This window comes from Dipodomys merriami, unplaced genomic scaffold (assembly GCF_024711535.1).
Source record: "Dipodomys merriami isolate MVZ:Mamm:240054 unplaced genomic scaffold, mDipMer1.0.p SCAF_12, whole genome shotgun sequence".
NCBI classification, from domain to species: Eukaryota; Metazoa; Chordata; class Mammalia; order Rodentia; family Heteromyidae; genus Dipodomys; species Dipodomys merriami.
The window spans coordinates 32,272,224-32,293,666 of NW_027202493.1; the positions used below are offsets into that span (position 1 = coordinate 32,272,224).

Sequence of the window (21,443 nt, forward strand, 5' to 3'; positions counted from 1 at the left end):
TATATTTAAGGCCATAAATTTTCTTTTACTCATCCATTAGATTTTCTTTATGAGTCTTTTTCAGAAAATAGACAAATGGTGGTGTTTCACATAAACAAAGTAGGTCTCCACAATCACCTTTGTAAGCATCCTCTCTTTAGAAAAAGTGCAGGCTATAGTTGATTTAGTTGTTTCTTTTCTTAAATGTCTTTCTCTCCTGCTTCCAAATTATCATCATCCAGCAAAACCAAGAATCAAGTGAGACACAAATAAATACATCTTCCAAAGGTATTTACCTGGGAAGGGTTTTGCTAACAAAGGATGCACTGTAGACCAGCATCCTTCAGGCACTGATAAGAAATGAATTTACAAGACACTATATGAACATGCACACAAGTTCTTCCCATTACTCAAACAGTAAGGAGTAAAATTTAAGGATCTCTACTCCAAGAAAAAAATTATGTACATGATGTGCTATTGTGTGTATGTATGCATGCACATGCACACACACATATATGTACACACCAATACTGGGGCTTGGAATCAGGCCCTGAGACTTCTGCGTGGCTTTTTTGCTCATAGCTGGCACATTACCACTTGAGCCACAGCTCTTCTGATCTCGGTCTCCTGAGCAGGATTACAAGCCTGAGCTACCAGGGCTCAGCTATGATGTTGCTATTTTTAAGGGGGAAAAAAGCTTGTTGCATCCTTATCTTTCTCCTCTTTCTCTTCTATCTACCCTTCTCTTCTTCCTTTTCCTCCCTCTCCTCTCCTTTCAGCATCTCACTAAGACTGACATTCTGTTATCCTTGTGAAATAGTAAATCACTCAGCCTGGAAAATAGAGCACTGGACCCCAATGAGCATATGTTTCAAAATCCAGAAGCAAGCTGAAAAGCACAACTATCATTTATTGGGCATTTACTATATGTGCCAGGTACATATGTATGATATCTTTCCCAGCATCAATTGATAGGTGCACTCAGCTCACTTGACAGACAAGTGGTCAGGTTAGTAGGAGAAGTAAATTTCCCAAAAGAACACAACCAACCAACCATCAAACTTGTTATTAAAAACCATTATCTCCCATGCTCATCTGTCCCACTGACATTCAACAAGAACTTGCTATGAGCCAGGCACTATAGAAATATGGCAAGGAGATTAGCAAAGGTGGGAGACAATAGACATAAAAATATGTATGAATATATAGGGGCATACACCACATAATGACATTTTAGTCTGAACCACCTGCATATATGATGGCCTCAGAAGATTACAATGGAGCTGAAAAATTTCTCTCATGCAGCATTTTACTGCCTTTCCTGTGCTTAGGAAAGAAAGGCAGTGTTTAGATACACAATCACCACACTATAGTGTTCAGCAGAGTCACATGCTGTACGTGTTTGTAGCAGGAGCAGATACCTCAGTGTGAGTGATTTACCACCATCTAAGTTTGTCTAAGCATATTTTGCAAAATTCACACCATGTCCCAATCTCCTAATGACACAGTTCTCAGATTATGTACCTGTCTACTGACTCAAGAGACTATGTACAGTGTGTATATGTGTAAACAGATAACAAATGTGGATGAATAGGCAGGATGTAGTGGCACCTACCTGTAATTCCAGCAAATTCAGGGGGCAGAGGTAGGAGAATCAAAGACTGGAGCCAACCTGAACAGACAGATTTTCAGAGCTAAAAGCCCTTTGAAGGGGAAATCCCAACAACAAAACAAGGGAGGAAGCATCATGAGCCCTGGTGAGGGGAGGTGATTTGAGGGCAGGTGTCAATTCCTCAAACACTCCCTGGACACTTCATGTACATGTGCTTATACATTTATATATTATATTTAGTAACTGCTCGTTTCAGGTCAACATAAGGTTTTTCTTTATTACTTCTTTATTTATTTATTACTATTGATGTTTGAACTCAAAGCCTCCTACTTGCTAGTCAGGTGACCTACCACTGACCCATAACTCCATCCCTTTTTTGCACTGGTTATGTTTTAGATAAAGCCTTGTTTACTGACAAGTTTGTTCCTGGACTACAATCTTTTGATTATTTTGCTTCCTGCAATGACTGGAATGATATGTGTGTGCAAACACTGTGCCCAGATGCTTCCTTTGAGAGGATTCCCTCAGACTTTTCTGCCTGAGCTGGTTTGAAACCGCAATCCTCCTGATCTCTACTTCCCAAGTAGATACATACAGATGTGAGTCACTGGCACCTGGCAGAGTCTTATGTTTGTTTGTTTTTTATTATAACTAAAATTCCACTTATCTTCTAGCATTGCTTATAGTAATTATCCCCAGAGATTTTGTGCCTGAATAATTTTTACCAAGGTGCAAGATTTATTCCGATTCTAACCCACAACCATATCTTCTAGGACAAAAGACAATGTTCAAACTGTTTGCTATACACTGTTTCTCTGGAGTAGCAATGTGTCTCTTGAACCTTGACTCTGGGTTTTTTGTTCTGTTTCCTTTCAGAAACAAAATATTGTCAGGGATTATGTCTTAATCTCCCAAATCACTGAAGGGACACTCTCTAACCCTTGCCTTTAAAGGACCTTCCTATACTGGCATGGGCTTGCTAATACCCTCTCATGTGGGCTCCTGTGTCTTGGAGTATAAGGGTACCCCCATATTACACCAGAAAGAACCACACCCAAAAGGTCAGCCTGAATGGTCACGAGCATAGCTAATGCCTGAGGAAGCCATCTCTGCCAGGATATTTTTACGTGTCAGCTGTTCATGGAAACAAATGCACATTCCACTGTCTTCCGAGACAGGTGGATACATTCCATGAGCAAGTAGCAACTGGGTAAGCCTCAGCCTGTTCTTCCACCTCTTCTCTATTTCTGCTTCTCTCTCCTTTCTAGCCATAAGCTCTCTAAAGCTCACACCTTCAACCACTATTTTTTGTCAGTTGCAGGTCTTGAACCAGGGCCTACACACTGTTCCTGAGCCTCTTTGTGCTCAAGGCTAGTACTCTAACACTTGAGCCACTGTACCACTTCCTGTTTTGGGGTGGTTAATTGGAGGGTCTCACAGGGACTTTTCTTCCCAGGCTGGCTTTAAACCACAATCCTCAGACCTCAGCCTCCTGAGAAGCTAGGATTACAGGCATGAGCCACCAGCACCTAACTACAACCACTAATTTTTTATGAGGCTGCTATGTATATTTTGTTTGCTGTTATGTGACCCTTAATAACTGGACTCTTAATAATTGGCTCTCACCAGTAATCCTAGATACTCAGGAGGCTGAGATCAGGAAGGCCAAGGTTCCAAAGCATTTTTATTTTTAAGTCCATGGCACTCCATCTCAAGGATGAACGTGTCATACTAGTTATGGCAGAAAGCATAAATGAGCAGACCATGGTCCAGGCCAGACTGAGGGAAAAAGCAAGACTCCATCTAAAATAAGTGAAGCAAAAAGGGCTGGAGGCATAATTCATGTGCTTGCAGGCCTAGCAAGCCCAAAGTTCTGAGTTTAAACCAAGACGCTTACCAAAGGTATGGCCCTACACTTGCCATCGTTTGAATGGAAAACAAAAGCAGATAAGAAGCAAACATGGAAGCTGCCACAATTGACAGTGTCACAAACCATCTGGCTGTGATTATTATTTTCTACTCAGCTAGAAATTGTGATAGGCAAGAAGTTCCTCTTTATTCTGGGCCCTTGGAGGATTTTTGGTAAGAAGTCACAGGCAGGGGCAGGTGGCCCCTCTAACAGGGCAGCTCCCATCGCCTGGGGTTGGGCTGAGGTACCTAATGGCTGGGCTGTTCATGGGCTTCCGGGCCTCCAGGGATGAAGGTGACTGTGATTGACAGCTTGCAGAGAGGGTGTGTGTGTGCAAGGGTGTGTGTGTGTGTGTGTGTGTGTGTGTGTGACAACTCTCCTTCTAGGTTCAATGCAGAGTCTCTGACAGCCTGCTCCAGCTGCCCCACAACTGCTTCTCACCACAGGCCTGATTAACGGTAGCCAACCTGAGGCCACCAGTGGTCGCCATGCTGAGGCATGCCCTGGCTGCTATTAACACCACTGTCACTTGCCCAGAGTCCCTCTACCACATGAATTGCTTATCAGCCCCTGCTCTTCTCACTGTCTACCCTACTACCTGTTCTATTGCTGATTCTTTTCTCTGTACTACCAGCTCAGACATTCAAAAGTAGGCAAGGGCCAGGTGTCAGTGGCTCACGCTTCTCATCTTCTACTCAGGAGGCTGAGATCAGATTCAAAGCCAACCTGGGCAGGAAAGTCTGTGAGACTCAAGTAAACTACTCACAAAAAGGCAGAAATGGCATGTGGTAGAGTGCTAGCCCTGAGCAAGAAAGCTCAGGGACAGAGTCCAGACCGTGAGTTCAAGCCCCATGACCAACAAAACAAAAGCAGGCAAGGCAACTCAAGAGAAGTGTTTATTTGGACTTCATGTTGCAACACCAGGGGGCAGCAGAAGAGGGTGTTTGCCAGCTGCTCACATGGAGAGCTGAGCACCTGCTGTGTAACAGAGGGAGCTATGACAAGGAGATTTGCCCAAATTAAGGCAGTCCCTGAATGCAGAAAAGGGATGATGTTGCTCTAGTCCTGGCAGGCTCTCTGTCTTGAGGCACTTCAGTCCCTTATGTTAATGAGGGACTGTATTTGCACCAGTCACATACCTCCTGCTGGGCCACAAGGGGAAGTACTTTGCTCCTTTCTCTAATGAGTGGCTGAGAGATCTTCTGAGGTCACTAAGGCTTGTGATGGCAACAGTGTGGCAGGGATTCCTTGCTGGGACAAGACCTTCTGGAGCCTGAATCACGTTTCAGTTCAGTGCAGCTGGTGCTGACAAGAGCTGTCTGGCTGCAGTCCTTTACTCAAAGCATCTGGGTCACAGGTCAATGGTCTAGCAGGTGTCAATTAGGAGGTTAAGTCTTCTCAGCCCCCAACATCTCAGCACATTTAAAGAGAAACAAACAAAGCCACTTTCTAAGAGGTGTTTACAACAAAGGCTAACAGTGTTTTAACAGTATTCAACAGTCCTATAATGAGGCTAACTTCAGCCCCAGTGGTAGAGGGAGAGGTGAATCACTACCACATGTTCCAAAAGGATACTAAAGTGTGGGTTGGAAGGCTTTGTAGCAGGCACTTATGCTGAACTTGGAATGTTTGTGCATCAGTGTGCCAGATGGCTCACAAGGTCATTACCAAGGAGACAAAAGTTAATGAGCATAAGCAAATGAGTGAAAAGATCAGAGAAGAGACTTGCTGATTCCACCAGTGATAGCATCCGTGCATGCATGCATGTGTGTGTGTGTGTGTGTGTGTGTGTGTGTGTGAAAAAGAAAGCTTTCTAAATAATCTTCCCTTTCTTAAGTGTAGATAAATAGAAACATACAAAACAGAAGATGCATCTTCTTGAGGAGCTAAAATAATTTAATGTGGAGAGAGATCCTAAACCAATAATATCATCTCCCAGAGGAAAACTCACAAATAAAAGACAAAAAGACAAACAGAAGTATCTTTTACTTCAAGATACATTGTATTCAAACTGCTTTGTTAAATGGCAACTCCTTTGTACAACTACTTAAAGATAATGATTTTTTTAAAAAAAAGAAGTAAATTTACTCATTTATATTCCCACTGGCTTACTACCCCCATTGAGGCTGTGTTTATGAATGCCACTGTACCCACAAAAAACCTGGGAAAATTCCAAAGATGTTCTTATTTCCTCCTCCTCCTCCTCCTCTTCCTTCCTCCTCCTCCTGCTCCTCCTCCTTCTCCTCCTTCTCCTCCTCTTCCTCCTCTTCCTGCTCCTCCTCCTCCTTCTCTTGCTCTTCCTGTTCCTCCTGCTCCTCCTCCTCTCTCTCTCTTTCTCCCCCCAACTCCTCTTTCCTTCCCTCCCCTTCCCTTGCCTCTCCTCCCCTCATCTCCTTCTAACTTCACTTGAAAAAACCGTTAGCTCTCTACACCTGCTCTCCCTGTTTTTGTATGCCACCTATTCCTATACATTATTTCAATGAATACACATAAACACTGACTCATAAGACTAAAATGAGCACAATTCCGAGAACCAAGTGTGCTGTGGAGATTCACAGCCAGTGTAGGCTGAGCTGAAAGCAAGAACCAGGTTTCTTTTGTGAACTTATTTAACACCTACGTCTTCTCGCTCTGCAACGGACCATTGTGCTTTTTTGAGGCTCCATGACTCACCAGTCTTTGCACGTAATACAGAGAGATGGAGCCTGTTCATTTATAAGGGATTTGTTGAGGGGATGGAAGTCTGGAAGCCCAGACAATAAGAATCTGCTAAAGGAAAGAGCAGCTGCCCCTAAAATGTGCCTTCTAAAATGTGTCTATTGCTGCGTCTCATAGATTTTAGTCCAATAAATTTAATATTTTGCTAGAAAATTATGACTGGATCAGCTGAAGTTGTTACCTCCCTGACTGTAATCAGTTCTAGGCAGAGAGAGGTGGAATTGTGCTTGACGGGTAATTAAGAAAACCGATAGAAAAAAAGTATTTGGCCTCTTTGAAGGTAAACTACAGTTTGTAAAGGATATCTAAACATAATTTACCAAAGTCCAGATGGCAAAGCTATGGTCAGCACTGCCAATTAATCTTTCTTTACCTTTTTCTGTCTTTAAAGTATTCACCTAATGTAGAGGAACAACTAAAATTTTCTGGAGTTTGAATCTGGAAGAGAGCAATTTCTGGGTCACTGCTGGTTCTAAGCTGTAGAAGCACTGACTGGGAATGCTGTGTTATGAGGCTAGAGTTGAAAGTGGATTGACCAGTGGCAAAAGAATGAGTATTGTTCATGACCTGAAGAATGAAGAAAGAAAGCAGTTTCAGAATGAGAAACCAAATCTGGCCTAAGGGTTTACCATTAATCTCCAGTAAGAGGGAAACAAACTACTTACCCCATGCGCAACCTCTTGGGGAGTTGTTGTGTCCTTTAATACTATCCTGTGTACATGTTATGATTTGGATAGGGCATATAAAGCAAGGCTTTATATGTTGAAATTTAATCCCTGTGGTGAGATACTAGGGTACAAACTTAGTTCAACTATGATGGCCTTTGGGAGGTGATAAGATTAAATAAGGTCATTAGGCTAGAGTCCAGACTATTGAATCCTGGTGGCTTCCATGACCCCACTCTTCCATGACCATGACCCCACTCTCACAAACAGGCAGTATGAAGAATTTCCTGACCTCCAAAAACTGAACGATTAAAGCTCATTCCTTTAAATATTAGAGGGCCTATTCACTTTACTCCTCTTTGTTAAAAATCAGAACCCACTAAGAAGGCTATCTTAAATTATCATCAGTAATTTCCCCAAATATTAGCTAACAAACACATTGGCCAGGAAAGGACTGACTTGAAAATAACAGACTGTAACAAAGAGAAGAGAGTTGGGAAGTGAAAGCAGGAAAGTGGGGTAATCTAGAAGGCAGTGGCAGGCCCTAACTCCAGTCACCAAAGACTGACTCATCTTGTATGATGAGAAGTAGTAAACTCAGGGCCTAGTAGCTGCAAAACCAAAGGGATGGGATATTACATACTTTAAGCACTTTGACCTATGAATTGCTACAAATTGGGAAAGTGATGTTTAATTCTGAGATTGGCTTTTACTTGCCAGTCTTTACATCTTTGGAGAAAAAGATGGCATATTAATCTAAGCCCTTATGAGATATGTGTGTATACATAATATGTGTATACACATAAATATACATACAATGTCTATATACATAAATATTTATATATGTGTATAAATATACATAATTTTAGTACAAAATCTCTTGGACAAATTTTTTATTTGTTAACAACTAGTGGAATATTCAATTAAACATATATTTCTTGCCTAAACATGATCATCTTCTAAAAAAATGGCAGATCGGGGCTGGGAATGTGGCTTAGTGGTAGAGTGCTTGCTTAGCATACATGAAACCCCAGGTTAGATTCTTCAGTACCACAAATGGAAAAAGCCAGAAGTGGCGCTGTGGCTCAAGTGGTAGAGTACTTGAGCCAAAGAAGCTCAGGGACAGGGCCCAGGCCCTGAGTTTAAGCCCCAGGACTTGCACAAAACAAATAAGAAAAAAAAAGCAGCTCATTGAATTCAGGATGTTTTCACTAATCATTAATAAGGCATCTAGACAACTCCACTCTGGCAGATATCCACCTTTCATCCTGTCTAATTTCCCATCTGCACCATATTGGTTTCTCACCAAAGGCAATAACCCTCACCCTGATTTTGATAACAAGAAACTGGCCTGTGCAATCTCCATGGTCTCTATAAGACTCTGATTCTTCCTGTGTGCTTTTTATTTTTATTCAAAAAATTAATGACTCCAAACACGTCTGCTTCCCTGACATCTCTCCCACTAAATCTCTTTTATGAAACTCTATTTCTCATTCCTATTACTTTTTATAATTTTTTAAAAGCTTTAGAAATTAGATAAAACTAAGTTTGAGTCCCAAATGTACATATGGTTTCCAGCTCCAGGACTGAGCCTGTACAATGCAGCTGCTGTGAGATAAGTGAGGAGAGATAGAAATAAGAAGAATAATGCAAAGCATTGGGTCCAGCATTGCCTGGACAAAAGAAAGTATTCAATGCATGTCTCTGCAGCAGGCAAGAAACATTTCCTTATTGCTCATCTTCTAACATAGACCATTTGATTCAACTCTATTCTAAATTCTTTGAAAGAAAAGAAATAGGTCTTCCGTTCTTTTGGATTTCATGTGGTTCCCTACTCAAAGCAAATGAGCTACAACTGACTTTGGTGTTTTTGTTTGTTTCTTTGTTTGTTTTTCAACTGGTCCTGGGGCTTGAAATCAGGGGCATGGGCTCTGTCCCTGAGCTTCTCTGTGCTCAGGCTAGCATTCTACCACTTAAGCCACAGTGCCCCTTTAGGCTTTTACTCAGTAATTTATTGGAGATAAGACTCTTACCAACTTTCCTCAGATCTCAGCCTCCTGAGTAGATAGGATTATGTGCATGGGCCACCAGCACCCAGCCTTGGTGTTTCTCAGTGCAGAAGTTGCACTGACTTTTCTTAGGGTTGTCCCTTTCCCCAAGTATTTTCTCCCAAAAACAAACAAACAAACAAAAACACAAGTAGTGAGGAAGGAACGGAGGGAGAGAGGGAGGGAGGGGAAGAAGGGAGGAAGGGGAGAGAGAGAGAGAGAGAGAGAGAGAGAGAGAGAGAGAGAGAGAGAGAAAGAGAGAGAGAGAGAGATCAAGCAAACAAATAGAAGAAATATAGACTATTTTGGAATTCTTGCTCTATTTTTTAAAACTGTCTTGCAAGCAACAAAGTTATCCTTTAAGAGAGAAAGAAAGAGCAGGGAAGAGCTAACCAAAACCTGCAGATGCTCCTCACAGAAACTGCTCATTTGTGTTAAGAAAATGGCCAGTTGGGCTGGGAAGGTGGCTCAGTGGTAGAGCGCTTGCCTTGCATGCCTGAGGCCCTGGGTTCGATTCCTCAGCACCACATAAGCAAAAAGAAAAAAACCGGAAGTGGCACTGTGGCTCAAGTGGTAGAGTGCTAGCCTTGAGCTGAAGGGCTCAGGGACAGCGCCCAGGCCCAGAGTTCAGGCCCCACGACCGGACCCAAAAAAAAAAAAAGAAAATGGCCAGTTTTCCATGATTTCACCGGAGTGTCATTAAATACATGCTACTTAGCAGTTTTGCACATCTAGTGACTTTTCTAGTGACAGAACTATTCTATCCTTTTCATTACATTTGTTCTTTTTTTAATGGTCCAGTTTTAGTGCTTTAACTTTGGAAGCTGTCCCTAATTATCTTAGAAGTATAAATTATCACGGTAAAAATATGAAGAAACTGCATAGAACCAAAATGCCATTCATGTCTTTATTGGAAGGGTTGACATGAACTAAGGGTATTTTCTGTCATCACTATAATAAAGTGAATGATGAGCATCATACTTCTACTAGCCTTGAATCTGAATTCTTTTCTTCTCCCAAAATAGAACTACTGGTACAACATTAGCTTCCTGAAGTAATGGTGGCAATTTCCTTATTTCCCCATTGCTTTACCCTTTCTCCTAAGCAGTTGTTCAAAAAGACTATGATTATATATATATATATATATATATATATATATATATATATATATATATATATATATCTTTCCGGAAGGCTCAGAAAAAAATAAATAGTTACAAATGTTTTAGGGCAGGAAAGGTACACTAAACCTATTACAATTTCAAGAAAAGTTTGAATAGTATTAAAAAAACATTCTAATATGCATGGGTATGTTCTGTTTGCTTGGGGTTGTTTGGAGATGTGGAAACCTCCTATGCTTTTCAGCATGCTATCTATTTTAGTACATCCAATGCTAGCTACTTCAGTATTTTTAAAGAAAAATTTGCCAACAATCCCAACACTCAGGTCAGAAATCCATGCCTATAATCCTAGTTATTCAGGAGGCTAAGATCTGAGGGCTATGAAAGTCCATGAGACTCTTATTTTCAACTACCCAGCAAAAAGCTGGAAGTAGAGCTGAGGCTCAAGTGCTCAAGCACTGGCCTTGAGCAAAAAAACGACATTATGCAGGCCTTGAATTTAAGTCCTGGAATATTCTCTCTCTCTCTCTCTCTCTCTCTCTCTCTCTCTCTCTCTCTCTCTCTCTCTCTCTCTCTCTCTCTCTCTCTCTCTCTTTCTCTCTTTCTCTTTCTCTCTTTCTCTTTCTCTCTCTGTCTCTCTCTGTCTCTCTCTGTCTCTGTCTGTCTGTCTGTCTGTCTCTCTCTCTCTCTCTCACACACACACACACACACACACACACACACACAAATCCCAGTACTTGGGATTTCATGGGGTTCATGACAGATGATCCTGAGTGTGAGTCTATTTGGCTTTAACAAAAAAAAAAAAAAAAAAGGAAGGAAGAAAGGAAGGAAGAAAGAAAGAGAGAAAGAGAGACAGAAAGAAAAAAAGAAAAGAAAAAAAAGAAAATGACAAAGGGAAAGGAAGAAATTCTCTGATGTTATCACAACATATGAATGATAAAAGGAAATCTTGGTACCAAGAATCAGTACCAGTCAAATCTCATGAGTGTAAGTAACACTTTCATGACACTAGAATTTGAATGTGCCCTTGATTCAGCTAACAGGTATCAGATACTTACTGCATGTATGTCAAGTGCCATGGGAAATGAGGTAACGTAGGATTGTTTTCAGAGGCCATGATTCCCTTTTTCTAGCAAAAGTAAGGCCTATGTAAATACAATAGCCCTGTTTTCTGCTAATAAAGACTTTCTCCAACAACTATACTCAAAGAAAGGATGCTTCAGGATATTCAATTGGCAGGTGAGTAGGTGGGGCTGGTAGGGCACAATAAGCCCAAAGAGCTGAAATCTGAGTCAGTGATGTTCACTCATAGACTGTTCGTTTATATGCTGGCATGGGTTAGATCGTACAGGTACAGGTTAGTGCCACAGAGCAGGTTGTTATACAAGAAGAAGCTTGGTTCCTTCCTACTCTTATTTCTTTGCTCATTCTACATAAGGTCTGGCACGTTAAGCTCTGTCTCAAATACTCTTACCATATGGCTGTCCACTATGAGGCTCTCACTAGAAACCAATGCCTATAGCATGTTCTTGGATATCTAGAACTATGAACGTAATAAACCTCTCTTCTTTATAAAGTAGCTAGCCGTAGGAATTCTGGCAAATATACTTAGATGTACTTACTGTATTTGTAAATAAATGAATAAATAAAAAATGGTACTCTGGTTGTACACATGCATAAGCACCTAAATCATATATAGAAAGCCCAGAATGGCAAATACTTTTATATTTTCAGTGGTTCCGTCTAGAACCACTAAGTACAAGATGTAATGGAATGGTCATGAGAGCAGACTTCTATGCCTTATTCTACATCTCATTCCATCTGACCTTTTTACACTTAAAATGTATGATGTAATTTATTTAGCAAACAATTATTTTAATTGCTTTCCTGATGGAAAGGCCTACAAGCCAAAAGTCAGGAGGAAAAACAGTCAAAATTAAGAAATGCATAAGGATTTTAAGAAAGTAAATAAGAATAGATTTTTTTTAAGTTAAATTATTTAAAGCAATGGAGTCATGCCAATCAGTGTCAGCTATGTCTCAAAGTGGACAGACCTAATCTTGTGTGAGAAATATCAGCCCCATCAATCCTACTATAAACACCCTAACAATGGAACCCTAGGGGGAATATAAAGCATCACATTAAGGTAAGGTGCATAGAATTTCTAGTCACGAGCACAGTGGGCTTGGAAAACTTGTCTCTTCTGAGTCCCAGAAATGGAGCTGTGTTGCCAGGGAGATAAAGTAGAACCAGAGAAGAGCCCTCATGATCAGCCTCCATAAGTGACTCTTGTGATGAGGTGGCTGCACTGCCAGCACCAACAATTCCAGGAACACAATCTAGGAATAAATTACTCAGGTTGAGGATTTTTTTTCCTAGCACATTTTTGAGCTGTCTAGTCTCCCTTACTTACACTTAGGCACCTGTCATCTATGGTCAGTACTGCTGAGGGAAAATACCCTGGGTTTGCCCAGTTTGCATGAGGAGGGATTTTTCCCAAGACTCTCCACTGCCTGTTCTCTCTGCTCTTGGGAGCTGAAGGGATTGATAAATTGAGAAACAATAACCATATTTAGCCAAGACTGGAACTCAGGACTCCCCATGCCACTTCCTCTGTGTAATAGCTACTTTTTCTTTCCACTCCAGCCAATCACTAGATGAAATTTGAAAAAACAGTCACTACTCCAATGAACATAAAGTTCTCCATAATTAAAGATGCAGTTTATGAAGAGTCAAGAGAATGAAAGCTATATTTAAAATATTTCCTCAGATGTAAAGTAACAGATGTGCACTCCAGGATTCATACCCTGCTCTCTATATTTCATTTGGGTGAAAATTCCATGTGAACTCTTCCTGAAATTTTTCAATTTCATTTTAACTCTTCAATGAAAACCCCTGCTTGAAGTATCTAAAAATGAAGCTATCAATAAGCCAATTCAAAATTGCTATTCACAGAAATGGAAGGGCAAAGGGCAAATAAATGCAGTAATGATACTCACTGGACACTGTTAAAAATAAGTTATAAAAGTTATGGGTGGAGGATAGGGAGTGAGGAAAGGGGTGACACTGTCCAAAAAGAAATGTACTCTTTACCTAACGCTAATTCCTCTGTACAATCATTACTATAATAACAATAAAAATATTTGTAAAAAGCTGCCTACTTTTTCAGTCCTAAAATATGTTAATTTATAATTTCAATAAAATACAATGGAAATAAAATTTCTTCAGTAAGAACCAAGGCATTAAAGAATAATAAAATTCAGAAAAACAGCCAAGATATTTATTTCTTCCTATAAAAAGCTAGACTAGGCATATTTGTTATAGCAGAGGGTTTGTTCTGCTATATATTCATTTTTATATACTTATTTCTGCTATTTGTTCTTTTTATGCTCTGCAGCACAAACTAGCAGACCATGTCTATGAAAAACTAGATAGGAAGCATTTTCAACATTATGGGCCATATGCTGTCTATCACAATTAGTTCTGCCACAACAGTGGCCGGGAAGTAAGCATAGACAGTAGAAAACAAACGAGGATGGCCAGTTTTGGCCTTGGGCTGCAGTTTGCTACATTCTTGATCCACAAAACAAACTATATTATGTGGTAGCATGGGATTAACTAGCCAAATGAAGTTAAATGGTCCAGACTAGTTGATAAGACACTGTTAACGCACAATTACACTTCATCTCTTCTTTATAATTTATTTCAGTGCTTTGTTCATGAAGAATGTACGGGGTTTTTTGTTGCTGTTGTTTTTGGTTTTTGATGATGGGATAATTACTTTGTAATCTAAAATTCTCCCAAAATTTCCCAGGAGACATATTCCAGGAAGCACAGCACAGGCTTATCAGTCAAATAGATCAGATTTTAAACTCTGGTCTTAATACTTATTAGGCATGTGACATTGGACAGATTATTTACTCTATTTCCTCATCTGTTAAAATGGAGACAATGCCTACTTCATATACTTGTGGTAAGAATTCTATGAGGAAGATAACATACAAAGCAGACAGTAACTGAGCAACCATGGTCAAGGCCCGAATCCTGTGTGTGACCTCTTAGGCCCTGATTATCTGCCATTACAAGGCTTGGCATGGTAGGACTGGAGTGAGGGGAACAGAAAGGGAAGAGAGAAGGCATCCCACACCAGACTTGTACACAGTGTATTTGTATGGAGTGAGTTAAAGTGCAAAACTGACACCGCATTGGCCAAGCCAATCACACACATATGCTCACCGGATTCTAGGTTTCTGCTTTTTCCTTCCTAGTTCTTTCTATCAAGACATTCTTAGCGGAAGGCTTTGCCTAAGACATATCCCTCCTCCTTAGAATCAGCACTTTTCCTCTCCTAGAACTTTTCTCTGTTCCTTCTCCTGAACTTCAGGGTCTTTCACAACCTTTCCATTATAGACTCAACTCCAGTAATAGAGTTCCCCCATATGTGATGCTTGCTCCCTGGGCTCTCACCCACTACCATCTTGTGAAGGAACACTGGAGATCCAGGGCATGTTTCTGCCTACTAGCATTGATAGTATTGGTCATGTGACCAAGTCGAGATTATGGTTTTGCCTATGCTCTAGTGACTCAAGGCTATGTTTTACTTGTGTAACCTTGCTTGCTTGCATTGGTAAACATCACCTACATGAAACCTCTTCCTATAAAAAAAATCCCCCATGAAAAGCAAATAGCTCTCCGAAGCTCTGCAAGCTGGAGACAGACACCACGTGGCTTATAAAAGCTTACAGCCAGATTGACTGAATGCTGGTGACTCCTTTCACTGATTGTGGGTTTGAATCCCACCAGCCCCAGGAAGCTGGGAGATTTCAACATGACTATGTGTTTCTAGATATTCCTTTATGAAAGTGAAAATCACAATACATATGATCGTAGTATATGCTGAACTTAAAATGTTTTTGTGTTTTCTTCATTAATAATAATTTATCCTAGGGATCTTCTTACAATAGCTGTCCGTGATATATAAAATTCACAGGTATTTCCAACTCTTATGTATTTACTACTGAAGAATTTTATTACAAATCCTAGTTGCTCTCATTTCAGCAGAGCAATATTTCTCTCAATTGAATCAAATTAAATAACTGGTTGTCTCTTCTGTTTCAGGCTCTTTGCAATTTTATTTCTAACTTTATTTAATTATTTAATTTTTAAATTAGCATACACTTGTAGTATGAGGGGGTTCTATTGTGATATTTCCACACATGCACACAGTGCACTTTGAACACGTGCACCTCCTCAACCTTATTCTCATTCTCCCTTTCCCTCCTTCCTGTTTTACAAACAGCATTTAGTGGGGTTTACACACACACACACACACACACACACACACACACACACACACACACATACGATCCTTCAATCCTCATCACAGTATAACCTTTTTCCCTCTCCCTATTTCTACTCTTTTAAAAGAAAAAAAGTTGCCGGGCACTGGTGGCTCACGCCTGTAATCCTAGCTACTCAGGAGACTGAGATCTGAGGATCAGGGTTCAAAGCCAGCCCAGGCAGGAAAGTCCATGAGACTCTTATCGCCAATAAACCACTAGAAAACCAGAAGTGGTGCTGTGGCTCAAGCGGTAGAGCACTAGCCTTGAGCTGAAGAGCACAGGGACAGCACCCAGGCCCAGAGTTCAAGCCCCATGACCAACAAAAAAGAAAAGAAAAAAGAAAAAAAAAAGGCTAGGTACTGGTGGCTCAGGACAAAAATCCTAGCCACTCAGGAGGTTGAGATCTAATAATCAAAGTTCAAAGCCTGGTCAGGAAAGTTCATGAGACTCTAATCTCCAATTGCACACTAGAAAAATAGAAGTGGCACCCTAAGTGGTAAAGTTCTAGCCTTGAGCGAAAGAGCTCAAAGACAGTCCCAGGCCCTGAGTTTAAGCCCAATGATGGACAAAAGAAAAAGGGGGGAAAAAAGAGAAAGAAAGAAAGGCAAGAAGAGAAGCTTTTAATTTTCCTCTCATAAGAGGTTACATAATTTGTATAAGTCTCATAATTAGAAGCTAGAACTCAAATTGAAAGCAGTCTAACTCCCAAGTTTTCTGGTCCTATTAAGTGGTCTCCCATGCTCCAGGGCTTCCTGCTCATTCCTTCTTGTTTCCTCAGGGCTAGGGAAACCGTTTCTTTCTCTCCCTATTTTCAAGATGGAACGTGAGTGGATGGAATGCTTGATAACCAAGTCTGGAAAGGACCCAGCACAAATTAGCACCTAGCAGGCAGTCAGGGACTTGGGAGGAAGAGTTCTTTTATTTGTACCTTGGCCTTAAAAGCTGGGCTATATATAAGGGGCCATCTTGAAAGACATATTTGATAGCTTCAACTTGGAATTCTTTTTTCTTTTTTTCTGGCTATACTGGGATTTGAATTCAAGACTTCACGCTTGCTAGGCAAGTATTCTTAACTCTTGAGCCATACCCATAGTTCTTTTCTTTTATTCTGTTTTTCTGACAGTATTTCCAACTAACTGCTCAGACCAGCCTTGGACTATAATCCTTTTACCTCCACTTCCTGAGGAGCTGGGATTGCAAGTATAAACCACCATGCCCAGCTTATTTTTTGAGGTAACATCTTGGTAACGTTGCCCAGGCTGGTCTTGAATCACTACTAGTCTGTCTCCACCTTCAGAGTAGCTGGGATTATAGACATGAACCACCATACCTGACCTTTCTCCTCCTAATTCTATTTGTGTTATCTCTGTTCTGTTCCATCTGAATTCTGCATTTATATTTTCAGGAGTAAAAAGATTCTAAAATTTATTTTGAACTTTGTTTTTTCATGTTAACGAGAAATAATATATTCTAGGTCATTTAGATAAGCATATTATGATCAAGTACTCCATGGGATTTTTCAGGCTGTGTGTGCATGTTCATAGTCCCATTTATGTTGCTAGATGATCATGTAGTGATAGATGCACTCCCTCCCAAGCAAGAGGAGCCATGAACATGTATTCTCCGGGGTCCTCAAGCTCTCATATACGGCCTTCAATTTTTCCTCTACTTGTAGGCAAGAATAATAACTATTCCTACCTTAGAAACATTATGTAGAATAACAAAAATTCTAAAGGATAGTGAAAATATAGGGTGACTTTCTTCCTACACCATACACACTTTACCAGAGGAAAAAAATTGAGAGTTTAAAGAGTAACAAATTAACTGTAATAGTGGTGAGGGGCAGGTTTTCCTCTAGTTCCAAGAACTTCCCTCTAAGTGGATCACAGATGGAGCTCTGCTCTTTGATCATCATGGGCGGAAGGAGTAGCTGGTCAAAAGTAGCTTTGCGCTGTCGCCCCTCTGCCTCTCTAGCCTGGACTCAAGAGAGTTTGGGTTGTACTCTTTTCTTCCTTGCCAGAAGTTTTATGGTACAAGGTGCTGGGGCATGATTGTTGTAGAGTTCACTACTAATTATTTATTGTGGTGGTGAGTATTGAACTCAGGGCTTGACACAGGCTAGCTAAGTGCTCTATTACTGGAGTGGGGATTCATTACAAGTAAGCTCATTTCTCATGGGCATCCCCTGTATTTACTGCTATCAGTAGATATTTGGAATTCCATTTGCCTTATTCCTTTGTCATACTTCATTATTGCTTCAGAATTTGGACTGAAAGAGGAATGCATTTTTTGAAGCCCTAATATGCACAACTTAAAATTTAAATAACATCTATGTTAAAGATAATTTTAGGGGTCAAGCATGGTGGTTGATGCTGTTTGGGAAGCAGAGGTAAGAGGATCATTTTTAGGCTCTGACTTGAGCAAAGGATGAGACATTATCTGAAAAACAAACTAAAAACAAAAGGGATGAAAACATGACTCAAGTAGAATACTTGCCAAGGTCCTGAATTTAATCCCTAAAATCACAAGAAAGAAGAAATAAAAAAAATTTTATCAATTTTGGCTAAATAATATATAAATATATTTTAGGTAATAGTTATTTGAAAATATATGTTTATTTGGTTTCTTTTCTTTCCTTTTTTTTTTTTTTTTTTTTTTTGCCAGTCATGGTGCCTGAACTCTGGGCCTGGGCTCTGTCCCTCAGCTCTTCAGCTCAAGGCTAGTGCTCTACCACTTGAGCCACAGCACCACTTCCGGCTTTTTCTGTTTATGTGGTGCTGAGGAATCGAACTCAGGGCCTCATGCATGCATGGCAAGCACTCTACCACTGAGCCACCTTCCCAGCCCCTTGGTTTCTTTTCTTTTCTCCGTGCAGTGCTAGGAATCAAGCCCAGGGTGTTGTACATGCTAGATGAGCACTCTACCACTGAGCTATAACTCCAAAACTAAAATATTTTATTTAAATAATGTTTGAGATTAATTAACATTATCTAATACAACAAGTTTTTACTTATTATCATATAGATTAATAGCAGGACATGATAAATTATTCAGGGCTCTAGGCATTCACACAGAGTGAGACCAGAAGGAGAGTACATTTAGGGAAGGAACACAAAGGCTCAATGCCTATGGGCTTCTGATCATATAAAGTATGAAATGAACTCTAAGAAATGGAAACAAGAGATTTTTTTCCTTGTTGTTGTTTTCATTTTCTTATCTTTTTTCTTATTTGTTTGTTTATCTGTCTTTGGGGGAGGAAGGGGGAAGCACAGAAATTGTGACACAAAGGGTGAACAAATGCAGCAGTGATATTCACTAGACACTATGTTGAAAATATTTATACAACTATACAACTTGTTGGTTGGGCGAGTAAGGGGTGACATTGTATAGCAGTCACATTATATTACTGTAACTCCTCTGTATATCACCTTCATAATAACAGTAAAAAAGATTAAGTATTTGATGTACCTTGTTACTCTGTGAACTCTTTGTTCAATGCAAACTCAAATGGTTAATACAGTCTTAAAGCCAGCTTCTTTAGGGAGTACCTGCTGAACAACCCAAGAAAGGGGGAGATTACATTTTACAAGGTATCTCAAGTGTACTTTATAGAGTTTATTTACAATCCCAATTTTACAAGATAGAAAGCAAGCAATGGCTTGTCATTGTTTTTGTTTTTGTCGGTCATGGGGCCTGAACTCTGGGCCTGGGCACTGTCCCTCAGCTCTTCAGCTCAAGGCTAGCGCTCTACCACTTGAGCCACAGTGCCACTTTTGGCTTTTTCTGTTTATTTGGTGCTGAGGAATCAAACCCAGGGCCTCATGTCTGCAAGATAAGCACTCTACCACTGAGCCACCTTCCCAGCCCTGCTCCAGGTTTTATTTGTATGCTTGCTAACAATTAAAATTAAAGTGCATTCTGTAGGTGGTATTTTTTTCTGATACGAATGGTAACAAACAAGGTGCCCTTCAATATTTAAAGCAGTGAAGGAGTTAGTCTGGTTAAGATAACCATGATGGAAACCTTCAGTGTCACATAGCTTAAAGGTCACACTGCCAAGAATCAAAATGCACAATGTTAAAGGGATGCCCCATTTATCGACGAGAAATAAAGTGAAGTTGAGAAAACAGAATCTCCCAGTGATCATGGAAGAGATACATTATGCTATGTGACAGTAAAGAGACACACCCATATCATTACCATTTGGAAGCAATCAAGAAGAGAAAACTTATTTTGGTCCCTCCAAAATGAAAGAACACATAAGAAGTGAGAGAAAGTCTAAGGTAAGCAATAAATACCTAAGAAAAAGTTTCCAAAGGATTGCTTCTTCAAAGAAAATCAATTGGAGGGGAGAAGATGTCACTCTCACTGCAATTGAATTCCCTGAGCACTTTTATTCATGAGGAACACAGAATGCTTTGGGCTGTTATCCTCACCAAACAGGCCACCAGGGACCTCAGAGAAAGACAAGCTAATTCCCATAGTAGCCAGAGAGACAGGCAATTAGCAAGGTAAACAGGCTTGAGGATTAGGGTACAATGCATTCTACATAAAATGCAAACAATCCTTACAACACACATGCCTTTTGCTAGCAGTAGGCTAGAAGCTTCAAATCCCTATATAAATATTATTTCTGTCAGACAATAATGTCTACTATTTATGGAACATCTTAGCACTTCTATTTATCTCATTTCATCTGCTGCATAATTGCTCAAGGCAGATTCTATATCCATTTAATGAACAGAGAAGTTGATCCTTTTTTGTGACTTGGAAAGCAGAAAAGTTGGAAATGGCAAAACAGGGCACTAAAGTAGGTGCATTTTCAGCTCTGTCTTAAGCCACTGTAATGCTGGCTACTTTTTGTCACAGTGATAATAATCTGTGTGTATTTGTACATAGATATTTAATTCATTAGTGAGGACGCTGGTGCGATATTTCAGCAATTCTGTGGTACTAGCATTCAAGCTCAGAGCCTCATCCTAACAAGGCAAGTGCTCTACTACTTAAGCTGCATCTCTAGCCCAGATATTGACTTCTTGATAGGAAATAAGCTACAGTTAAGTGCCTATTAGCTACATACTGACTACTTGAAAGAAGACTTAAGTCTCAAATTGCAAAACTTGTGTGAGAAATGCTTGAATCGACTACCTTTTAAAAATGTATAAAACCTGGGGAAATGGAACCAAAGCGACTACTTTTTTGTACACTTCTTTAGGAGGATCAGGACAATAACTTCCCAGTCATCTTACCCCATTTTTATTTCCAGCAGCCAAGCCTCTGGCCAAGGAAGGCCCTCCAGCTTAGGATGAGCTGCCCCTCCTAGGATCAACTCTATGGCATCTTCTTCTCTAGGATTCCTGCAACACCCACCTGTGGCAGAATTTCCAATGTAAGCCAATTCAAAATAGGCTTAGACTGAAGAAGTAACCTTATTTGACGGTGAGTTTTAAATCTCCAGCACTGCAGTACCTTTACACAAGATAGAAAAAGAATCATTATCTATATCTAAAAGAAGAATTAAAAGTCTTTGGACTCCTTCCTAGGAGAGCCCCAGCTCTCTTCTCCTCCCTTTCTTCGTTTATTTTATCCAGTCCTCGCTCCAGTCCTAACTTGTTTCTCTTGCTCAACTATTACAATCCCAGACTTGTTGACCTGTTGAGAGAAAACAAGGTCAGAGTGTTTCTGGAAGGCTCCTGGACCCACCCTAGCTCCAGCTTTTCTCAGAAACTGGCAGTTCACCCTGCAGTGACCAACATAAAGTAGACAGAGACATTTATTTCATTTGTGTCCCTTTCCACAAGTTTGTTATTTAGATCTTGACTGTCACTGATCCTCCTATTTTTAAAAGTAAGCCTGGTTTGTAGTTTTTATTTATCCCTCCACATACTAAAAACATAAACATACTTTTCTACAGAAATATTAATAACCTTTAGTACATGTTGCTCTAGGCCCTGTATACACAATGTAGTATATTATTCTAAAATTTGATAAATGTCTGAATTCTGAAACACATCTGGCCTCAAGAGTTTTGAATTAGGAACTGTGC

At 40.2% G+C, this 21,443-nt stretch overlaps 1 long non-coding RNA gene across 3 annotated transcripts in view; it reads right to left on the reverse strand.

Annotated features, from left to right (window-relative positions):
* LOC138823296 (uncharacterized) overlaps window positions 1–21,443 on the reverse strand; it is a 245,193-nt gene that overhangs the window by 183,905 nt on the left and 39,845 nt on the right. Inside the window, exons 3-5 of one of the 3 annotated variants that reach the window (XR_011370779.1) lie at window positions 18,866–18,948; window positions 6,592–6,785; window positions 4,422–4,912 (exon numbers count right to left, since the gene is read on the reverse strand). The exons of 1 other annotated variant lie outside the window; for it this stretch is intronic. This is a non-coding gene — a long non-coding RNA (uncharacterized lncRNA). Of the gene's footprint in view, window positions 1–4,421; window positions 4,913–6,591; window positions 6,786–18,865; window positions 18,949–21,443 lie in introns of those variants that run through there. One more of the 3 variants, XR_011370780.1, reaches the window with a different exon arrangement.